The sequence below is a fragment of the Globicephala melas genome, chromosome 20 (genome assembly GCF_963455315.2).
Source record: "Globicephala melas chromosome 20, mGloMel1.2, whole genome shotgun sequence".
NCBI lineage: Eukaryota > Metazoa > Chordata > Mammalia > Artiodactyla > Delphinidae > Globicephala > Globicephala melas.
The window spans coordinates 7,038,704-7,060,164 of NC_083333.1; the positions used below are offsets into that span (position 1 = coordinate 7,038,704).

The following is a 21,461-nucleotide window of genomic DNA, read 5'->3' on the forward strand; positions in this document are numbered from 1 at the left end:
TTAAAACTGAAGTCTCTTAGCCCATTTCCTAGATTCTCAAGGAAGGGACCTCAACACGCCAGCTTGGGCTGAGTGCACCCCTGGAAGAGTCAGCTGGGCCTGAGGAGGCTGGTCCCAGTGTAAACTGGAGGCTTCTGGAGCCCACGCCTGAAGGCAGCTGGGCAGCTGGTGAGACCAGAGAGAAGAAGGGGCGTCCAATGGGATGCAAGCGTCCTTGTGTCAAGGGTCCCTCCCCCACCACTCTGGAGAACTCACTGCCTAAGATGGGTCTGTCCCTAGGGATAAACCACAGGGGACTTTATTTTATCACTTGAACTGGCTTATAAACAGCCCTCTGACTATCCATCTCCCCTCCACTTTGGGCCTCCACTTTCCGCCCTTAAATTGGCAGGGAACATTCCAGAATTTAGAATGAGTCTTACTACCTTTGTGAATTCTGTCCATTTTCCCAGAAAAGCAAGGTCTAGCTCATGCCCTGCTGAAAAACTTGTTGAAAAGGACCCCAGTTACTGTCATTGTCTCATTTTCACCTGCTGTTTGAAACTCAGTGGCGCTGAATCGGATGCCTGGAGGCCCTGGTGGTTGCGGAATAAATGGGCCTCTGACTGGGGACAGGAGGGGACAGGAGGTGTCTGTGAGGTCCAGTGGGGGGCATGTGTGAGGGTCAGCCGCCAGTCACGTCCCCAGCCCCACCGTTTCCAGCCTCAGCTCATTGGTTTCAGCAGACCTGCCGGTAAGGCGTGCTATGCCGCCCGCCCTTTGTGCAGGGAATGCTGTGGAAGGGAGACCGCTGGGGGTGGGGAGACACAGGGAGCCCCAGGCCCTTCACCCCACAGCCATTTCCAGTGCTAAGGAGGGGGATTGATCCTGGACGGGGCTTTTTCTCTCACTGTGAGAAGCAGGGAATTGAAATCCTTTAGTCAGATACTCTCTCAGACATCAGAGAGGGGGGACAAGGAAGGACACTGCATGCAGATGTGAGTTCCAAAGGCCCATTTCTCTTTGAATTCCTGCAGCATTTATAGGAGGCTGAGCTGTTTGGCGGCTTCTTTACAGCCGTGTGCTGGTTGCCTGGAATGTTGTTTCCAATACTAATAACGATGCTGGTGGCATGCACGCAGCTGGTGCCTTACCTCTGATGAGCAGTCACAAATCTCTGCATTTAATTTCTCTTATAACCTAGTAAAGGAAGTAGGGCAGATTGTTTTATATGCATTTAATAGCTGATAAACCCTCAGGTTGCCTGGGCATGGGATGGAGGGGGTGTGTCAGTAATTGTTTACCCTTCACAGCCACACATCTGGTCAGAGCTGGGACTAAAAGCCTGCCTTCTGATTTCGGATCCCGGACTCTGTTCACAACAGAGCGGAACGATCTTCGGAATTCTCTCAGGCACAGTCTGTAGCTTATTCTTCCTGGTTTTCCTGTCTGTCATCCATCCATCCCTCCATTTATGCCTCCGTCTTGTTCTGCAAAGGCATTGAGATACTAACCAGAACATGTATTTCTCTATATATCTTGACTATATAAGAAATTAGAGAAAAGTGTATTTATAATAAAAAGGTATAAAGTAGATACTTAATGCCAGAGCTATGTATAGATATTTTTTAGATATGCTTGTATATGTGTGTGTGTATGTGATTAAATAGAAACCCATAAAAATAAGATCAGGGAAAACATAGATTAACTGGAAGGTCACAAGCAGGGAGAGAGTTAAGACACATATTCAGGCCACAGAGGAGGCCCACTTTACTATGGTTGAACCGCAGATTTAGCTCTGAGCTAATGAGTGATCAAAGCAGGAAAAAAAATGTATTATTTACACGGTTCATGGGGTCCATGAGAAGCCGCAGGCCAGACGCTGAGTGCTTTTCCAGGCAATTAGATCTGAAGGGAATTTCTTGCCTGGGTGGCCATCCACGAGACCCTGAGGGGCAAGGAAAATACGTGCCGCATGTGCCACTGCTCTCTGTTCCTCCTCCCATGCTAGACATCACTAATCGATCACAGTCCTTTCACACTGAGGCCAGAGAGAGCCTTGCAGAGTCCTTCAAGCATGGTGTTCCAGGCGGCTATTACCAACGGTGTGGAGTCGGCATACAGGACAAAACCACTTGCTTGCTATTCCAGCTCTGGGGGTGATGGTGGTATTGGGAGTCATGAGGGCATTCTGAGTGGAGAGCCACAGGAAGCCGTGGCAAGCACCTCTGCAGGGGTGACATGAGTGGACACCATGTCCTGTTGTCCATAGGAGGTGTGTTTGCTGTAAACCGCCTCTAGGTGCCAGTTGGAGGGACCCATCAGGGTGATGACGGGTCGTAAGTGTGTCTGGAGGGACACAGGGGACATACTAGGAATTTCTGACTCATTACAGTCATTTACTTGTTCCACAGAGATTTAGAAAACACCTATTATGTGCCTAGAAAGAGTGCCTGACCCACTGTGCTCACCTGCCTCATCCCAGTTTAACATCGCTTTTTCCGAGATGCTTTCCTGACTCTTCTCTACATCAGAGCTCACAGATCACACCCCCTTGCACCTTTCTCTCAGGGCCTGTATCACAGCACATATGGATATATTTATTTACGTTTGTTTGTTTAGTGTTTCCCCCACTGAGATGTGAGTTCCAAGGTGGCAGGGACAGTATCTGTCTTGTTCATCACGGTATCCCCAGCCCTAGCACAGGGTCCAGCACATGGTAGGTGCTCAGTACATATTTGTGGAATGAATGACTGAAAGAATAAAGAGAATGCAGAGGCGAAGCGGTTGCAGACTGCCCAGTAGAAGATAGAACATAAATATAAGGTGTCAAATGCTCAGTGCTACAGGGAGGGGACAGGCAAGGGGCTAAGGGACTTCAGGGGAGGAGAGGTTGCTACCAGAGGGAAGGGGAAAGCAAGGCAGGCTCCATGGTGTAGCAGGACCCTTTGCTGGGTCTGGAAGGATGAGGTGGAGGCGGGGACATCTGGGGCCCTGGGGGCAGCAGGAACCGAGGCAGAGAGGTAGATCTGGAGGAGAGAAGAGCCAGAATGACTTTGGGGTGCTTTTAGAGCAGTGGCAGGGAGCACACCAGGAAAGGAGAGTCCGAGCCAGCTGCTGGAGCTTTGCCCACAGGCTTGATTTGGGCAGCAGATTTGTGAGTGGAGCAGGGATGGGGTGGGAGGGGCCCCAGGCAGGCAGGGGCAGGCTGGTGGGAGAGCTGGGGAAATCAGGGAGGCCCCAGTTTGGCCTGGGGGTGGTGGAGATAGTGCCTGGGCTCCCTGGACTTTGTTTCCTTCCTTCCTCTCCTGTGCCTGTTGACCCTTGGGGACCACGCTCTTCAGGTTCTGGCCCCAGGACTCAGCCCCAGCCATGCTCTGCCCTCCCCCGCCCCCAGCCTGGCCCAGCTCTCTAGGGGCTCTGTGTAGCTGATTTACCCAATAGCACTGTGGCCAACATATTTCTCATTTTAAACAGAACGTGCGTTGATCACACGTAGCATATTATCTTTTGTTTTTAATTAATTTATTTTTGGCTGTGTTGGGTCTTCATTGCTGCGCGCGGGCTTTCTCTAGTTGTGGCGAGCGGGGACTACTCTTCGTCGCGGTGCGCGGGCTTCTTATCACGGTGGCTTCTCTTGTTGCGGAGCACAGGCTCTAGGCGCTCGGGCTTCAGTAGTTGTGGCTCGCGGGCTCTAGAGCGCAGGCTCAGTAGTTGTGGCACACGGGCTTAGTTGCTCTGCGGCATGTGGGATCTTCCCGGACCAGGGCTCGAACCCGTGTCCCCTGCATCGGCAGGCAGACTCTCAACCACTGCGCCACCAGGGAAGCCCTTATGTGTGGATTTGTTAAGCAGTTTGGCGCCTGCTTTCACTGTTCAGGCCCACCCGGTGAGGTTTTGCCTGGAGAGTGAGGAGATGCAATGGCAATGGGACCTTTTTGCTTGTGATTCCTGGATCCTAGGATGAGGCAGGGTGGAGAGATGCTAACGGATACACACGCTCCTCACATGTTGGTGCTGAAGGCTCTCGAGCCAGCACGCGAGGCCTCCTTTCCACGTTCGTTCTGGTTGCATTAGCCCAGAAGACCGGCCAACCTGGGGTGGCCAGAGGTGGACAATGGAGCCTGAACTTGGAACCTGGGAGATGAGCCAAGGGTCTGGGATGACCCAGGGCAGCTTCCTGTGTCCCTGGAGGTGTGAACAAGCGCGTCAACTTCCTGCAGTGGTCTGGTGGATGCTGAGACAGAGGAGGCTGCCACATCATCTAGGGACCGTGGAAGCAGGCCCCAGTGGAGGGGCTCTCTGTGGACCACGTGACTGCTGCAGAGAAACCAAAGGAAGCCTAGGAATGAGCACTGGGCGCTTCAGAGGAAAGCAACTGCCGCCCTAACATCCCTGAGCCGGGCAGCTGCTGGCACAGACTCCAAAGCGGTAGTTGGCATGGGGGCAGGAAGCTTACTTCCAGGGCTCCTGTCATTTCTGTTAAGACATCAGGCTCACTCAGGTTAGTACATGTGGTGCATTCTTATCCCTTCCCGCTCCTGGATAGGTGACATACCCAGGACACTTGATGTGCAAGTTTGGAACCAAAAGAGTGGTTCAGGCATGGCTGGATCCAGCAGTTGATTATGTCCATCTCTCAACTCTGCTTGGCTTTATTCTCAGGCTGTTTCCAAGTGGCAGCAAGATGGCCATTGGCCATCTCAGGCCAACATTGCTCTCATAGCTTGCTGTCACAGAGAAAGAGGGTACTTCTCAGTAACTCTGGTGAGAGCCCAGGGAAGCTGGGCCCCGGTCAGTCACTGTGCCCAGCGGGTGGGGATATTCTAGTCAGCCGGCCCCAGTCACATTCACCCTGAGGAAGAGGAAGGAAGGGCCTGTTTCTCCCACCCAGAAGAACTGGGCATGATTTCCTTGGCCCTGAGGGGGAGTCGTTCTCAAAGAGAGGGATGCTGGGCAGACAGAATGTACGTCCATCGTGAAAGGCCAGCAGAGGCCCCGGCCGTCTGGAGGCAGCTTTCAGGGCGCCAACTGCATAGCAGGGCAGCAGCACACCCGCTGTTCTCTGTTGAGTGAGCGTGTACACTCGGGCCTCTTCACATCCTCAGGTCTGGTCCATCCTGGACCTTCAAACAGAGTCAGCCTTTCTGTGGAGCAAGCTGCCGGGAGCACGTGGAAACCAACCTCTCTCCACCGTGTGTGTCCCAGAGGCCGCCTCCAGCCACTGACACCACTTTTCACTTCTCTTTGGCCTTTGGTCCCTGGATCCACAAATCCGCCTCTAATGTCTGCATTGGGCCCCCGTCGCTATGGAGTCTCTTATCTGGACGTTTGACTCAGCTCAAGGCTTGGCCTGATTGTGCCTGCAGTGTCCAGCCTGTGGTCCTGCCAGGAGAAGGGCAGAGTGGCCAGGCTGGACCTGTCGCTTCTCCTAAAGTCAGAGCACCCACTCAGGATGAAGGACCAGTGGGTTCCCGGCACACCTGGGTATGTGGCGACCACTTTCCACAGACTCAGAGAGACTCACATCACTCCTACGTGATACAACCGGGATCACTCATTAGCACTTCTCAACGTTTTTAGCCACAGCATCTTCTCTTCAAAGGCTGTCTTCCCTGAAACTCCAGTAGAGGAAGCTGACAAGAGCAGCGTTGCCCTGGGCTAGGTTGGAATACATCCCCTTTACCCACCTCCCCCGCATTAATCAGCAGCCCCAATGAGGTACATGGCACCCAGTTTGAGAACCTCTTCATGATTACGTCCATCCATCCCTCTTTGTAGCACCTGATTTTGTCCCCCATGAGGGATAGTTGCTAGATGTGGTGTTTTTCTCACCACCAGATTTTTTTCTGTCATTAGCTTGTTCGCACTATGAAAAGGGCAAGAAGGGGATCCTTGTCACCTTCCTTCTCCCTGCAGGCAGGTGTCAGGCTGTCCCTTCATGACCCTTGTCCTCCTCGAGCTGCATGTGGGAGGCCACTCCATTTGCGGCATTCGTCACATTGTCTGGGCCTCGGTAAACCTTCTTCCTGGGGAGCTACACCCAGGTTGTTGCCTCGCCCCCAGCAGCTGAAGTTTCAGGAAGTCATGAGATGCTGACACCTCACGTATGACCACTGCCTGGAATGAATGGCTTTGATACCTTTCCATAAAATGTGCCCTTTTTAGAAACAACAACAAAAAATAAAATGATAACCAAAAAATAAATAGATAAAATAACAACAGCAAAATCCTTAAAACTTTTACGTAAAAGTGGCAAGACTTTAAAAAAAGAAAAAAAAACAAAAAGAATGCAAACGTTCCCAAGGGAGGCCTCCCGCTAATAGAGAGTGTCCCTTATCTGTTCAGTTTTAGAAGATGTCATTGGGGGGACTTGGTCACCCGTGATTGGCCGAGGGCGGGCTTCAGCTGGGCTTCCCTCCACCGTCCACCGAGGAGAATCCAGGCCTTGGTTTGGCTCCAGCTGGGCCTACCCGCAGCTGCCGCTTATTGACTTAAGTCCCAGTGATTCCTCTTCCTCAGGGTCGCCCCTGGCAACACGTGGTGGGCGGGAGCCGGACCTCCTCTGCCTGGGGTGCCAGCAGGGCCAGGCCCAGGCCAGGTCCCCTCGGTTCCCGGTAGGTGTTTCGGGGTCTTTGGCAACGAGGTGACGGGAAGATTTTGTATTTTGTGGAGCCAGGAGTTTTCCCAGAACTTTGCTAACACTCGGGAAGGGTGTGTCTGTGCTGGGAGAGTGTCGTTAATGGTTGACTTGTTTTTCCGGGTTACCCCAGGGCCTGCTGCTTCCCAGGAAGAGGTGGCAGGGGTCGGAGAATGGGGGGAGCCCCCCAGCCCCTCCCTGACAGTTGCCACACTCGCTGTACCATCCTCTGAGAGACCCCAGTGGACAGGGCTGGGTTTAGGGGTGGCTGGAGGAGGGGATGTGTATTTTGGAAAGTTGAGAGGCGGATCGGCCCAGGGCCAGGTGGAGAAAGGGGCCGCGTTACTATAACTGAGCAAATGGAACTTTCGTTAAATATTTTTATTGCACGTCACGCTGTGTGTAGGCACTGGAAGAGGGGCTGCAGCCCCCCAAGTGCTGTTGTTTGGGGTCAACTAGGATAAGACTGTGACAAGTCCTCAGAAAACTGTGGGACAGGACCAGAAAAACCAAGGGCCAGAAGGAGGCAAAAATAAAGAAATGCCAAGGCTGCGTTTCTTAGAGTGTGAGAGGATTTTTAAGTATATTATACAGTAATATTAAGTATATTCTACAGACGAGCACTTAAAACATTTTAATGACTATGTATTTTCATGTGCATTAGAACGTAACTTTTTAAAGTTCCCTTCTATTTATAGCAAATGATACGGTTTGCTGTTTATGGTGGAGATATAAAGTTTCCTTTGAAAATAAATTTAAGTAAAAGAGTGTGTTGATTTAAAGGAAAATATTAAGTAAAGAGTAGTACGGATGGCAGGTGGCATGGGAACGCCTGAGGTGTGGGAAGAGCGTGCTGGAGAAATTCACAGGCTTGGAGAGGAAAGGGCTCCTGGAGGAGTAAGCAGGGGTGGGGGAGGGGTAGGATCCAGCTAGGTGGAGGCGGGAGAGGGTGCAACGGAACTGGCAAGCGTGCAAGTGCGTGTGTGCGAATCTTGGTATAATCCATTTTAGTTGCGACGTATGAGTCGTGTCGAGACTGGAGGGTGGGTTTGGGCTGTATCGTGGAGGGTCTCGAATCCCAGGATACAGACTCCAAACTGGATTCAGGGAGAAGTGGGAGCCATTGAAGGTGCTTGAGGTGGGGAGTGCTTCATGACTATCTGAAGAGACTCGTTTATCTGTAGTGGGTACCAGGACTGCAGGCAGGAGGTCCAGGCAGGGGCCTAAGGAAAGAGAGCGTAAAGTGGCCACACTGGAGCCGTGGCTGAGGACCAGTGGCTCAGCCCCCCGGCCTGTCTCCAGCGGGCTCTGGCTGGCTGCCTAGAGACGTTGGAGAGAGGCAGGTCTGGGGCAGAGGTCTCTCTGTAGGGAAGCAGTGGGAGCCGGGCAGGGGTGCGGCTCAGAGGTTGTGCATAGAGGCCTGGAAGGGAGGTGCGTGCCTCTCCGGGCTGGGCCCAGTGGCCTGTTCCTGGGGTCTCCTGGCTGAGTGTAGAATGTTCTGGGGGAAGCGGGTGGGGTCGGCTGAAGGAAGCTCCTCTCTGGGTCAGAGTGCTGATTCCTGCCCTGGGCCAAGATTTCATTCATCAGCTGGGCCCGTGGTCATCTGGGTTACAGATTGTTGTTGTTTGTTTAATTCTCCCAGACAGGCTTGGTTTAAAAAAAAAACAGGGTTGTTTTTGTTTTTCTTCCCTTTGAAGGCCTACTGTGTGCCAGGCACTGTGTTTGGAACTTTTACTGTGTTCACCCTGGACAAAACCTGCATTGTACGGAGAACGAAGCAGGGTGTGGGGAAATAGGACGTGTCCCAAACTATACAGTCGGCTCACTGCAGCGCCTGATTCCAAACTCACACACTTGTGTCGTTGTAGGAATGAGACTGTGGGCCAGATATGCCACCTGGGAGAGAGATTCACTGTCTGTGCCCCCCTGTCTGGCGTGGGGCTGCTCCATGCAGTGTGCTGGGGTGTGTCTGTAAAATAGGGGTGCTGGCATCCACCAGTGTTGTTGCAGGGATTGCATGAGTTATGATATAGCTAAGGTGCTGTGTAAGCGTTACCTGCTCTCACTGCTGTGAGACAGAAAGCTAGAGTTGCAATCCTGAACATCGGTTTTACTGGGAGACATTTTTGGGAGGATATCAGAGTCGGGGAGAAGCATTGTTTTGATTTTAAAATAATTAATACATATGGCTTAGGATGGGAAAATTTGACCTTGGAGACATTGTGCCTTTGGCCTGCCTGTTTCTGGCCACACTCCCCGTCCCTGGATGTCAGGGGATGTGCATGTAGAGACAAGGGGAAATCTTTGTGCTTTTTCCTCTGTTGTTAGCCTTACTTAGGTGAAAGCTTGAGAATAAAGGTGCACCTTGTTGTTTCCCCTGGCTCCAAGGAGGCCCCAGGTCTATGATCTCACCTGCCCTAAATTACTGCCCAAAAGCTGTGTCCTAATTCCCTATGACCTTAACTAGCCATTCTCTGAGTTAGTTTCCAGCTCTAACATTCAGACAGGCTTCTTCCTTTCCAGCAGTTCTACCAGGATGTCTCTCTTCCTGGAATGCCTGCCTAATGCCTGCCAAGGCCTTACTTTTTCCTTTCAGCTCTCTGCCAGACTCTCCTCCACTTGGAAGCCCTCTGGGATTGCCACAGAGAGAAATCCTGAGACTGCTCTTTGCTCCCACTGTTCTTTGTGCAATCCCAGCGTCTATTAGAGCCATTGTCTGATTCATTCAGAATTCATCTCGCTCATGTATAGTCCACACTGGGTATTCACAGCCAACAAAACAGAGGTGGCCCCTCTCCAGAGATGAACAAGTAAACCAAGAAATAGATGCACACATTCAAATTGTGATACATGCAATGAAGACCTATCCATCTTCAGCACTAGGCTGTGTCCCCCACCCATGAGGGCCACGTGGTGTGGACAGACAAGACGTTTGTGGACTAAAGGCCCGAACAGCATGCACTTTCCTTGTTTGCAGACGGGATGAGATCAAATTGTTAGTCAACACAAAAACAATTTGAAAGGTATGACACGTTATACAAATCTAACTGTAATAATATTAATATCTCAAGATTCTTTCCCATGGATGAAGATGAGGGCAATATTTTTTTTTCTCTGTAGAAGAAAATTTAAAAATTTTTTTTCCATTGTATTGGTAGCCTTTGACTTTAAAAAAAAGTTTTACGTTTACAGAAAAAAATTGAAACGTACAGAGTTCCCATGTACCCCCTACTTACCCCAATTTCTCATTATTAACATCTTGCATTGATGTACATTTGTTACAGGTGATGAGCTGATAGCGATACATTATTATTAACTAAAGCCCATGGATTTCAGTAAGGGGTCACTATTGGTGTTGTACGTTCTGTGGGTTTTGACAAATGTATAATGACACGTATCCACCATGACAGCATCATACAGAATAATAGTTTCACTGCCCTAAAAATCCCCTGCGCCCCACCTATTCATCCTTCCCTCTCTCCCCCGAACCTCTGATCTTTTTGCTGCCGCCGTAATTTTGTCTTTCTTAGAATGTCATACAGTATGTATGTATGGATTGCTTCTTTCATTTAGCAATATGCATTTAAGATTCTTCCATGTCTTTTCATGGTTTGGTAGCTCATTTTCATTTTCTTATTTATTAATTTCTTTTTGGTGGCTGATTTTTATTGCTGAATTTTATTCCGTTGTCTGGATGTACCACAGTTTATTTATCCAGTCACCTATTGAAGGACATCTTGGTTGCTTCCAAGTTTTGGCAATGATGAATAAAACTGGCATAAGTATTAGTGTGCCATTTTGTGTGTGTGTGTGTGTGTGTGTGTGTATGTAGGTTTTCAGTCCTCTGGGTAAACACCAAGGAATGTAATTGCTGGATCATATGGTAAGAGTATGTTTCGTTTTGTAAGGTACTGCCTTCCACAGTAGCTGGACCATTTTGCAATGAATGAGAGTTCCCGTTGCTCCGCATCCTTGGCAGCATTTGGTGGTGTTAGTGTTCTGGACTTTGGCCATGTAATAGGCTTGTAGTGGTATTTCATTGCTATCTTAATTTGCAGTTCCTTAATGACATATGACGTTGAGCATCTTTATGCTTATTTGCCATCTGTATATCTTCTTTGGTGAGGTCTCTGTTCAGGTCTCTTGCCCATTTTTAACTGGGTAGTTTGTTTTCTTATTTTTTGAAAAATAGTGTTTTCCCTGTTTAGAATCTTGTTCATTGTCTCTGACTTAGCTGAAGGGATAAGGAAAGATTGTGTGGGTAAGTGGGGGTGACTGGCATGGGACAAGGCCCCCAAACACACATAGTTCTGTTTAGTGCCAAGAAGTTGGGATACCCTTGAAATTCAGAGCTTGAGATTGGAGTTCAAATTCTGGGCGTTGTCACCTACTAACTCACTTCCTATGGCTTTGGGTACGTCATTCACCTCTCTGAGCCTCAGTTTGCTCGCCTGTGAAATGGAGCTGTTAAAACCTACTGTGAAAAATGAAGGTGATTCTATAGAGCACTTGGCACCAGGCTTGACGAATAGTAAATGCTCAGTAAACGGGGGGTCTTCTCATAGATAATTAGCAGACATACTGTTTGCTTCTCCTATGTGACATTTTGGGTTTCCCTTGTGTCCTAGTCTTTGAGACCCCAGAACCCACTAGAATTCCATTTGTGCTTACAGTGAACAGTTGGGGGGGGTGCATGTGAGGAGCCTGCCATGTCCCAGCAGGTACCCACTTCTCAGCCTCAGCCCTTCCCCAGCCTCCTCTCATTTCCCTATCGGGAGCCCCAGATGTGTTCCACTCATCTCTTCTTGGTCGCTCCTTCTATCCACCCTGTCCCCTGGGCTCCTGCTTCTCCAAGGCTGGCTGTAAGTGTAGGCACCCCAGCTACTACCCATTTTGACTTGTCTGAGGATGAACCCTAGGCCCAGTAGGGATCCTGCTGGTGGCAGTGAGGAAGAGGGAGACAGGCAGGAAAATGACCAGGTTGGTGGGGTCCTCCCAGCCGTGGCTCTAGACTGGCCGGCTCCTGGCTCCTTTAGAGATGGGCCTTGGAGTTGATTTCTGAGGTGGCCTCACCAACATGTCCCCCACCCCTCTCCAGAAAGCCACATGGCCTTTCCCCTCATGCTGGCTTCTCTTCCCAGTCGACACGCATTCTGCTCACCAGGCATCTGCCCTGCCCAGAAATGACCTTGTCTGGGCATTTCCCACAGTACTGAATGGAAGGCTCGGAAACCATCCACATTCCCTGCAGGCTGCTGGGAGACAGGACCGTGCCTTCTAAGGTTCTTTGCAGAGCAGTCAGGCAAGCGGCAGGACTGGCCACAGGCAGAGGGTGAACTCTGCAAAGCCACTGCTCCCTCCCATCAGGGAAATAGCAGTTCCGTGGTTATGATCATAGTGGAGAGTAATAGCAGAACATTATTATAATATGTTATTCTGTTATGAACTGACCTCCTTGGTCACTGAGAGAGTAAAATGAATTAATACACGTCAAATGCTTAGAGCAGAACTCACACACATTCAGTGTTAAATAAGGATGTCGGGTGGTATCGCCATCATCTGCTCGGACCCTTTCCCCAGGGCACCGCCACTCCCCTTACCCATCTCACAGCTCCTACATGCTTCAGTTCCCTCAGGTGAGCTTAGGGCAGGGGTCCTCAGCCTCCAGGATCTAATGCCTGATGATCTGAGGTGGAGCTGATGTATAATAATAGAAATAAACTGCACAATAAATATAATGTGCTTCAATCATCCCGAAACCATCTCCCCACCCCCGGTCCATGGAAAAATTGTCTTCCATGAAACCGGTCCCTGGTGCCAAAAAGGTTGGGGACCACTGGCTTAGGGGATTGAAGGGACATTTTGGGAGGTCCTTAGCTCAAAGGAATGACCTGTTTTTTCAGTTTAGTAAAACGCTGTCATTGATGCTCCCTACCTGTGCTCTGCTGGGTACTGGGAGTTCCAGGCTAATAATACTGATGGTGGTGGTGGTGATGATGATAACAGTGATGATGGTGATGATGATGGTGGTGGTGACGATGACGATAACAGTGATGATGGTGATGATGATGATGGTGGTGACAGTGATGATGATAACAGTGATGATGGTGATGATGATGGTGGTGGTGGTGATGACGATAACAGTGATGATGGTGATGATGATGATGGTGGTGACGATGATGACGATAACAGTGATGATGGTGATGATGATGATGGTGGTGACGATGATGACGATAACAGTGATGATGGTGATGATGATGATGGTGGTGACGATGATGACGATAACAGTGATGATGGTGATGATGGTGGTGGTGGTGGTGGTGGTGATGATGATGATGATTGCAGCCCTGCACCGAGAGCGCACAGTGTTAGAGGTCCTGTGCTAGGTGGGTTACCTGTACCATTTAAATCAGGGTTTTTCTAACTTGGCGCTTTGACGTTTTCAGCTGGATAATTCTACGTTGTTGGGGGCTGTGCTGTGCATTGTAGGATGTTTAACAGCATCCTGGCCTCTACCCACTGGCTTGTAGCCAGTGGCACCCCTGCCCCCGAGATGTCTCCAGACACTGCCACATGTCTCGTGGGGGAACAAAATCACCCCGATTCAGAACCATTGATCTAATTTATTCTTCCCAGCAGGCTGGGAGGCTGCTACTCATTTTACAGGTGAGGCAGCCGAGGCTTAGAGAACTGAAGGAAGCTGCCCAAGGTCACTGAGCTACTAATTCACACAGAGCGAGAATGTAGACCCCAGATACCTGCCCCAAGGAACAGACTCAGAAGGAACCATCTCCCTTTATCTTTTGGCAGAAGAAGAGAATTCATCAGCCATTGGCAGGGCCACGTAGGGTCCGTGACCAGGTTGGGACCTGCTTGGTCAGCCCGGCCTCCATTGCCAAATTCATTCAGAGCTAACGAAACCTGTGGCTGCTACCCATTTTCTGACTTGGTTTGAACCCAAGGAGCTGAATGTATTTATGTGGAGACTGTGTCTACAGGCCTCCAGCCTTGGCCATGACAGGGACGTCCCACTGCTTCTCCTTCCTTCAGACACAGCCCTGTTGCCTGCAGATGCCTGCGGGGAGAAGGAACAGGTGTGCACGTATGTTTCTGCAAATGGAGCCTCCTAGGCGCATCCTCCCACTGAGGCTGTGAATCTGGGTTTACAGTTTGTATGCCCAAAATACTCATTTGTAATTTTACTTTTTTTTTTTTTTTTTGGCTGTACGCGGGCCTCTCACTGTTGTGGCCTCTCCCGTTGCGGAGCACAGGCTCTGGACGCGCAGGCTCAGTGGCCATGGCTCACGGGCCCAGCCGCTCCGCAGCATGTGGGATCTTCCCGGACCGGGGCACGAACCCGTGTCCCCTGCATCGGCAGGCAGACTCCCAACCACTGCGCCACCAGGGAAGCCCTTACTTTTTTTTTTAACACTGGTTTATTATGAAAAATTTAAAATATAAAGCGAAGTTGAAAGAAGTTTGCAGTGTACACCTGTATGCCCACCACTTTAGATTCTACTATTAACATTTTATCACACTTCTGTTTTCCTTGTCTGGACCCCAGTTCAGTGTCATCTCTGGCTGGTGGGTCAGTGAACACACTGTAAATTCTCCATGAGGAGAACACATTCATAACGTAGACAGTGGTAATCAGACAATATGGTCTTCATTAACCAGGTTAATAGGGGAGGTAAAGGGTCGTGGATGACGCTACTCACTGTTAAAGCAAAACTAGTGAAAACAAGTTAGTAAGTAAATTGGAAAGTTATTTAGTTAAAAATGTCTAGTATTTAATCCAGGCCATCTGAAAGTATAGAAATACTGCAAGTGCAATAATTTCAAACAATAAAAGTCATACAAATTGTCACACACAAAGAAGGCCACGTGTGTGAAATTCTAGATGACGTCCTCTTTCCCTTTTGTGGAGTCATCCTTTGTCTCAGAAATAAGCAAAGACCTTGGCAGATACTCTCTCCCCTTCCTCCACCAACCCCTGCTCCCTCCAGCCCAGATCCCCTGCGGGGAAGTGGGGGCCCTCACAGTCACCCCTTCAGTCCCCTCTCACCTTCCCCGGGTGGGCCTCAGCTTCTGCTTTGGGCAGGGAGGGGATGTTACCCCAGTTGGCACCGTCCTGTGAGACCACAGCACATCGTGTACTGCTTGGTACGTGTGATTCCAAACAACAGACACCTGGCATCAAAACTGCTGCGTTTTAATTATGAAAACTTTTTCAAGCTTTTTACTGTGGAATTATTTTAGGCTTCCATGAAAGTTGCAAGAATGGTTCAGAGAGTTCCTGCATACCCCTCACCTTACTTGCCCTGTTAACATCTCATATAAGAATATAACCGTTCTCAGTTTTTCCTTATTGTTCGTGACCTTCATGTTTCTGTAGAGTCCTGGTCAGTTGTTTTATAGCATGTCCCTCTGTTTGGATTCGTCTGGTATTTTCTCATGATTAGACTGCAGTTAGCATTTCGGGCAAGAATACCACCCAAACGATGTTATGTCTTTCTCAGTACATTGTTTCAGGAGGGACGTGATGTCCGTATATCTTATCCCTGGTGATATTAGTCTTGATCACTTGGTTAAGGTCGTGTCTGCCAGCTTTCTGCCCTGTAAAGTTACTGTTTTTTTATTTTGTAATTAATAAATATCCAAGAGAGATACCTTGAGACTATGTAAGTGTCCTGTTTCTCCCCAGACTTTTGCTTACTAATCTTAGTGTCCATCCATGTCCATCCATGGACACTGCAACAGTTATTACTGGGGTGTTTTAATGCTATTCTTCTGTCCCTTCATTCCTTCTGTCCAAGACAGACTGCAGATATATTGCAGGTTCAGTTCCAGACCACTGGGATAAAGCAAATGTCGAAATAAAGTGAGTCACAAATTTTTTGGTTTCCCAGTACATATGAAAGTTATGTTTACATGATACTGTAGTCTGTTAAGTGTGCAATAGCATTTTGTCTTAAAAAAAAACAATGTACCTACCTCAATTAAAAAATACTTTATTGCTAAAAGAAGCAAACTATCACCCGAGCCTTCAGCAAGTTGTAATCTTTTTGCAGTAGTAACATCAAAGGTCACTGATCACAGATCACCATAACAAATATCATAATAATGAAAGAGTTTGAAATATTGTGAGAATCACCAAATGTAGCACAGAGACACAGTGAGCAAATGCTGTTGGAAAAATGGCCCCGATAGACGTGCTAGTTGCAGGGTTGCCACAAACCTTCAATTTGTTAAGAAACACGGTATCTGCAAAGCGCAATAAAGTGAAGCGCAACGAAACGAGGGGTGCCTGTATTTATTCATTGGTGCCCTTCTGTAAGAGAGAGTTGGCCCCTTTCCCTATTAATTTATATATTTATTCAATTATTTATATCATAAAGACTCACAGATATTTATTTTATCTTATGGGTTATAATCCAATACTACTGTTATTTTTTTTGTTGTGCAAAGTGTTCCACCTTTAGCCTTTGAGAGCTCATTATGGAAGTTTTACTGTGAAAGTTTGCAACCCTTACAGAAAAGCTGGACAAACAGTATAAAGAAATCCCTCCACCTAGATTCAGTCATTCTTAGCATTTGACCATGTTTACTTTCTCTCTCTCTTTCTCTCCCCTGCCCCTCTCCCGCAGTGTTTTCACAAATGCACCATCTGTTGTTTTTTATTATTGAGGTTAATTTGCAGTTAATCTGTCCCCAGGCCACCAGAGGGTGACGGTAAAATGTAAGTGGCCAGTTCCTTGTCCCCTGGAGACCGTGTAGCTGGTTGCCCTGTCCAGACCCCCGATTCATTCTTCACTGTGCCCCACGCTTTGTTTTTTAACAGCTTTATTGAGGTATAATTCATATACCACAGAGGTTACCCGTGTAAAGTATACAATTTGGTGGGTTTTGGTATATTCGCAGATGGGAGCAGACATCACCACAGCCAGTTTTAGAACATTTTCATCTCCACAAAGAGAAACCCCGTATCCTTTAGCTATTACCTGTCTTCCTCCCCATTAAGCCCTAGGCAACTACTAATCTATTTTCTGTCTCTACAGATTCGCCTATGCTAGACATTTCCTATAAATGGAGTCATGTGCTGTGTTGTCTTTTGCAGCCAGCTTCTTTTAGTGTAATGTATTTGAGCTTCATAGATGTTGTAGCATGAATCAGCACTTTTTTATGGCCAAATAATATTCCATTGTTGGTTATACCGCATTTTGTTTATCTGTTCACCAGTTGATGGACATTTGGGTTGTTTCTACCTTTTGGCTAGTGTGAATAGTGCTGCTATGAACGTTTGTGTACAGGTTTTTGTTTGAAAACCTGTTTTCAGTTCTTTTGGGTCTATACCCATGATTAGAATTGCTGGGTCGTGTTGTAATTCTATATTTAAATTTTTGAGGAACTGTCGAACTGTGTTCCACAGTGGCGACACCACTTTACGTTCACACCAGCAATGAATGAGGGTTCCCATTTCTCTACATCCTTGCTAACGCATGTTATTTTCCATTCTTAAAAGTATAGGGGCTTCCCAGGTGGCGCAGTGGTTGAGAGTCCGCCTGCCGATGCAGGGGACACGGGTTCGTGCCCCGGTCCGGGAGGATCGCACATGCCGCGGAGCGGCTGGGTCCGTGAGCCATGGCCGCTGAGCCTGCGCGTCCGGAGCCTGTGCTCCGCGACGGGAGAGGCCACAACAGTGAGAGGCCCGCATACCGCAAAAAAAAAAAAAAAAAAGTATAGCCGTCCTAGTGGATGTGAAGTGGTATCTCACTGTGGTTTGGGCTTGATGGTCTGTTCACGTGCTTTTAGGCGTGTGTGTATCTCCTTTGGAGAAATGTCTATTCAAGTCCTTTACCCATTTTTTAACTGAGTTGTCTTTTTATTGTTGAGTTGTAGGAGTTCTTTATATTTTCTGGATACTAGCCCTTTATCAGATATGTGATTTGCAAATTTTTTTTTCCGTTCTGAGTTATCTTTTCACCTTCTTTTTTTCCATTTTATGAATCATTTCTAGTGCACTCTACATGGCCATTTGAAACGATTCCTGTTTGGGTGCATGAAGGACAATTTAACTACAAACATACTTATACATATCTTTCGTTGCACAAGTGAACACATTTTGAGGGGTGAAAACATTTCCAAGACCAGAGTGGCAGCTTTTTTAACATCCTTACCTTCCAGGGTTACGTAGTCACATACTCAACTTTAGAGATTCACACCCATCAGAGAAAGGTGGGCTGTGCTGGCCGTATGGGCCTGGGTAGCAAAGTACCTGCAACGAAGCCACCCATTTTGTTCAAAATCTTGAAAGGCAACGTTTATTAATAGACATTTATATTTATCTCTCAAACACCTGAGACAGACCCGAGCTATAAAAATCAGGACAATAATTTGAATCAGGTTTACAGAAGTAGGGAGGTTATAGGAAGTAAGAGATGGAAAGCAATAATAATTCTGCTGTTTATGAAATTGAATAAAAGGTGTGTATGGTGAGCCTTTGTTCTTTTAATATTTTTCTATAAATATACCATGAAAATATTGAAATAGACGTATGTTCAGGAAAACATTTAGGATTAGCATTGGTTCTTTGGTGCACAAAATTTTTGAATGTCGATGACATCCACTTTACTTTTTTTCTTCTGTTGCTTATGCTTTTGGTGTGTGAAGGGGTATCCCATTGTGGTTTGGGTTTGCATTCTCATATCTAAGAACCCACCGCCAAGTCTGAGGTCGTGAAGATTTGCCCCTCTATTAACTTCTAAGCGCTTTATAGTTTTAGCTCTTACTTTACAGTTTTAGCTCTTACTTTATAGTTGTAGCTCTTACTTTATAGTTGTAGCCCTTACTAGCTCTTTGATCCATTTAGAGTCCTTTTTTTTTTTTTTTTTTGGTACGCGGGCCTCTCACCGCTGTGGCCTCTCCCGTCGCGGAGCACAGGCTCCGGACGCGCAGGCTCAGCGGCCATGGCTCACAGGCGCAGCCGCTCCGCGGCATGTGGGATCTTCCCGGACCGGGGCACGAACCCGCGTTCCCTGCGTTGGCAGGCGGACTCTCAACCACTGCGCCACCAGGGAAGCCCTAGAGTCCATTTTTTAAATGGTGTGATGTAAGGGTCTAAGTTCATTCTCTTGCATGTGGCTGCCCAGTTTTCATAGCACCGTTTGTGGAAAAGACTCTTCTTTCTTCCCTGAGTGGTCTTGACACTCTTGTTGAAAACTCAGTTGATCACAGATGTATGGGTTTAGTTCTGGACTCTCAGTTCTATTCTGGTGCACGTGTTTTGAGTGTCGTCTGGGCACGAGGTGCGTCCTGCTCTCAGGGAGTGTTTGGTCCCGAAGGTGAGGTCAGACGCTTTCGTAAACCACCCAGAACTGGGAAGTGCTGGGAAGAGGTAAAAAGTGTTCGTGGAGATGCCGAGGAGGGAGTCGTTGCTTCAGGCTGGGGCAATGGGTGTGGACTGGGGAGCAGCAGGGGGGCTGCCTGGAGGAGGCCTGGGCTTAGTTACAGGATATGATGCCAAGTGTTTCTGTTGGTCTGGAGATAAATTTGGCAAGGTGGCGTAGAGCCTGTGGATGGCTGTGCACTCCCAAGTGAGGACATTGGGCTTGATTTGGAAGTGTCTGAGCAGAGCCGGGCCTTTGCAGGGCCCCTCTGGTGGTGGGGAAGGCTGGGTCGGGGTGGGGGGGTAGCTAGGATGCAGGGGAACTGCTTAGGATCGTAGGGTGACTGAGCTCTGCGTGAGCTCCTGGGTCAGGCAGTGGGAATGGTGGGGAACAAGGGGCTGTCAGAGACCTGTGGCTTCAAGCCGCTCTGCCCTGTGGGCATAGGTGGGGCACAGCAGCGCTTGAGCACCTGCTGCCCATCTCCCAGGCCTCGCACCTCTAATCCCAGCCACTGGCTGCCTGCTCTGGGAAACCCACGCCAGCCTGCATCCTCTGCGGTACCTCCAGCTCTGCTCCAGCCCAGGTAACTGAGCCTTCTCAGAACTCCTCTTCGTCCAGTTCCTGCAGGTCTCGGTTTCTGTGAATTCCTGGCACATTCCTGAGTGCTGGGAGCATGGGAGAGGCTTGGGGAGTGCGCCCTGGCTGATTGCTTTCATGAGGTGCCACACGCTGCAGCCAGGGCTCCTTGGGGGCAGAGAGGGTGACAGAAAGTACCAGGAGCCAGCTGCGTGGCCTTGAGCGAGTGGCTGCACCTCTCGAGCATCAGGTCTCGAGCCTCTTCTCTGGAAGGGGATGACGGCATGCCATCCCCTTGGGGTTGTGATGAGTTTCACTCGGTCAGCCTGTGGCCAGCACCTGGCAGGTAGGCAGTACCCTGTAAAGTCGGCTGCCTTCCCTTCCCAGTTAGGCAGCTCAGGGCCAGGCTGAGCATGTGCAGCGAATTTTGATTTGCGGCCTCCTTCTACAAGCCTCCAAAACTACCTGCAAAATGCCGGTGGTCCTGTTTGGCCTCTTCCCCACTCACCTTCTCTGTACCAAGCCACATTCTGGGGGTGGTCCCCGCTCTCACTCTCAGATGGCCCTCCGCCTGGCTTGAGTCTTTGGCAGTCCTCACCGTGGTCGTTCGTGATGGGCACCCCCAGTTCTTTGGGGTCTTCACCTCTGCCAGAGGAACAGGGCGTGTGCAGAGAAGTTGACAGCTGGCACCTGGGCAGCACGTACTTAACCTTGGAGCTGGAACAGGGAACCGCCTGTTTTTGTTTCCATGAACCAGAGAGGACAGCTGGCCACAGATAGCAGCGAGGTCAGCAGGGGCTGCCTTGCCTCCTGGCTTTATGCAAACAGCCAGGGCCAGGGTCCCCGCCCCGGCTCCGGGGAAGTAGGCGGAAGAAGTGGGCTGAGGGACCTGGCAGAGCCTGAGAAGAGCCACCTAGAGCTGGTATCCTGGCAGGGCTGTCAGAGGCCGCTGCTCCCAGGACCTGAGCACACGGAGGACTACCCTGTCGTCACACCTGAGGCTTGGGTGAGAAGGGGTGGGCCTCTTTTCCTTCCAGAGGCTTCTCTGCTTCATGGAGAGATTTCTCTTGGGCTCCTCCAATAAGCAGCTGTCAGGTGTGAGCTGAAATCAGATTTCCTTTGCAAAAACTCTGTTTGCTTGGGACTTTCCACACAAATTGCTAAGATGGAAACAGGCTTATATTTCTGCATGAAAAGACAGATAGCCTTCACACTCCTCAGTATGCACCCCAAGCCAGGTGCCTGGCAGCCCCTGGGATGGACGACTTGGGCATTTTCTGAGCAGAGTCCCCCGAGCCACGGACACCTGCTCACCCTGAAGGCTCGATTTTATTCTGGTAACCTATGAGCTGAGTTTCAATTCCATCTCCTGTTCTTTATTTTTTGTGCCATCAACTTCTTTTTTTTTTTTTAATTTTTTTAAAAAATATTTATTTATTTATCTTTGGCTGCATTGGGTCTTCGTTGCTGCACTCAGGCTTTCTCTAGTTGCAGCGAGCGGGGGCTACTCTTCGTTGCAGTGTGTGGGCTTCTCATCGCGGTGGCTCCTCTTGTTGTGAAGCACGGGGCTCTAGGCGGGCAGGCTTCAGTAGTTATGACACATGGGCTCAGTAGTTGTGGCACATGGGCTTTGTTGCTCCACGGCATGTGGGATCTTCCTGGACCAGGGCTCAAACCCGTGTTCCCTGAATTGGTAGGCGGATTCTTAACCATTGCGCCACCAGGGAAGCCCGCCATAGACTTCTTTTTTGACAGTCTGGTGAATGCTACGGAATGTTTCTCAGAATAATGGTTCTAAATGCACAAACAGGATTACAGAGGATGCCAATTATATTGACTTATCATTATCAGAATTTTTTTAAAAAAACAAGCTTTTGATA

At 49.0% G+C, this 21,461-nt stretch overlaps 1 protein-coding gene across 6 annotated transcripts in view; it reads left to right on the forward strand.

The window, feature by feature from the left end:
• The window catches only part of RPH3AL (rabphilin 3A like (without C2 domains)), a 155,501-nt gene that overhangs the window by 20,148 nt on the left and 113,892 nt on the right, over nucleotides 1-21,461 (forward strand). For 4 of the 6 annotated variants that reach the window (XM_030861883.2, XM_070044552.1, XM_070044556.1 and 1 more), the window contains exon 1: nucleotides 6,492-6,596. The exons of 1 other annotated variant lie outside the window; for it this stretch is intronic. The gene's annotated coding sequence lies outside the window, so the exon portion shown is untranslated. Of the gene's footprint in view, nucleotides 1-6,491; nucleotides 6,597-16,455; nucleotides 16,471-19,492; nucleotides 19,589-21,461 lie in introns of those variants that run through there. One more of the 6 variants, XM_070044555.1, reaches the window with a different exon arrangement.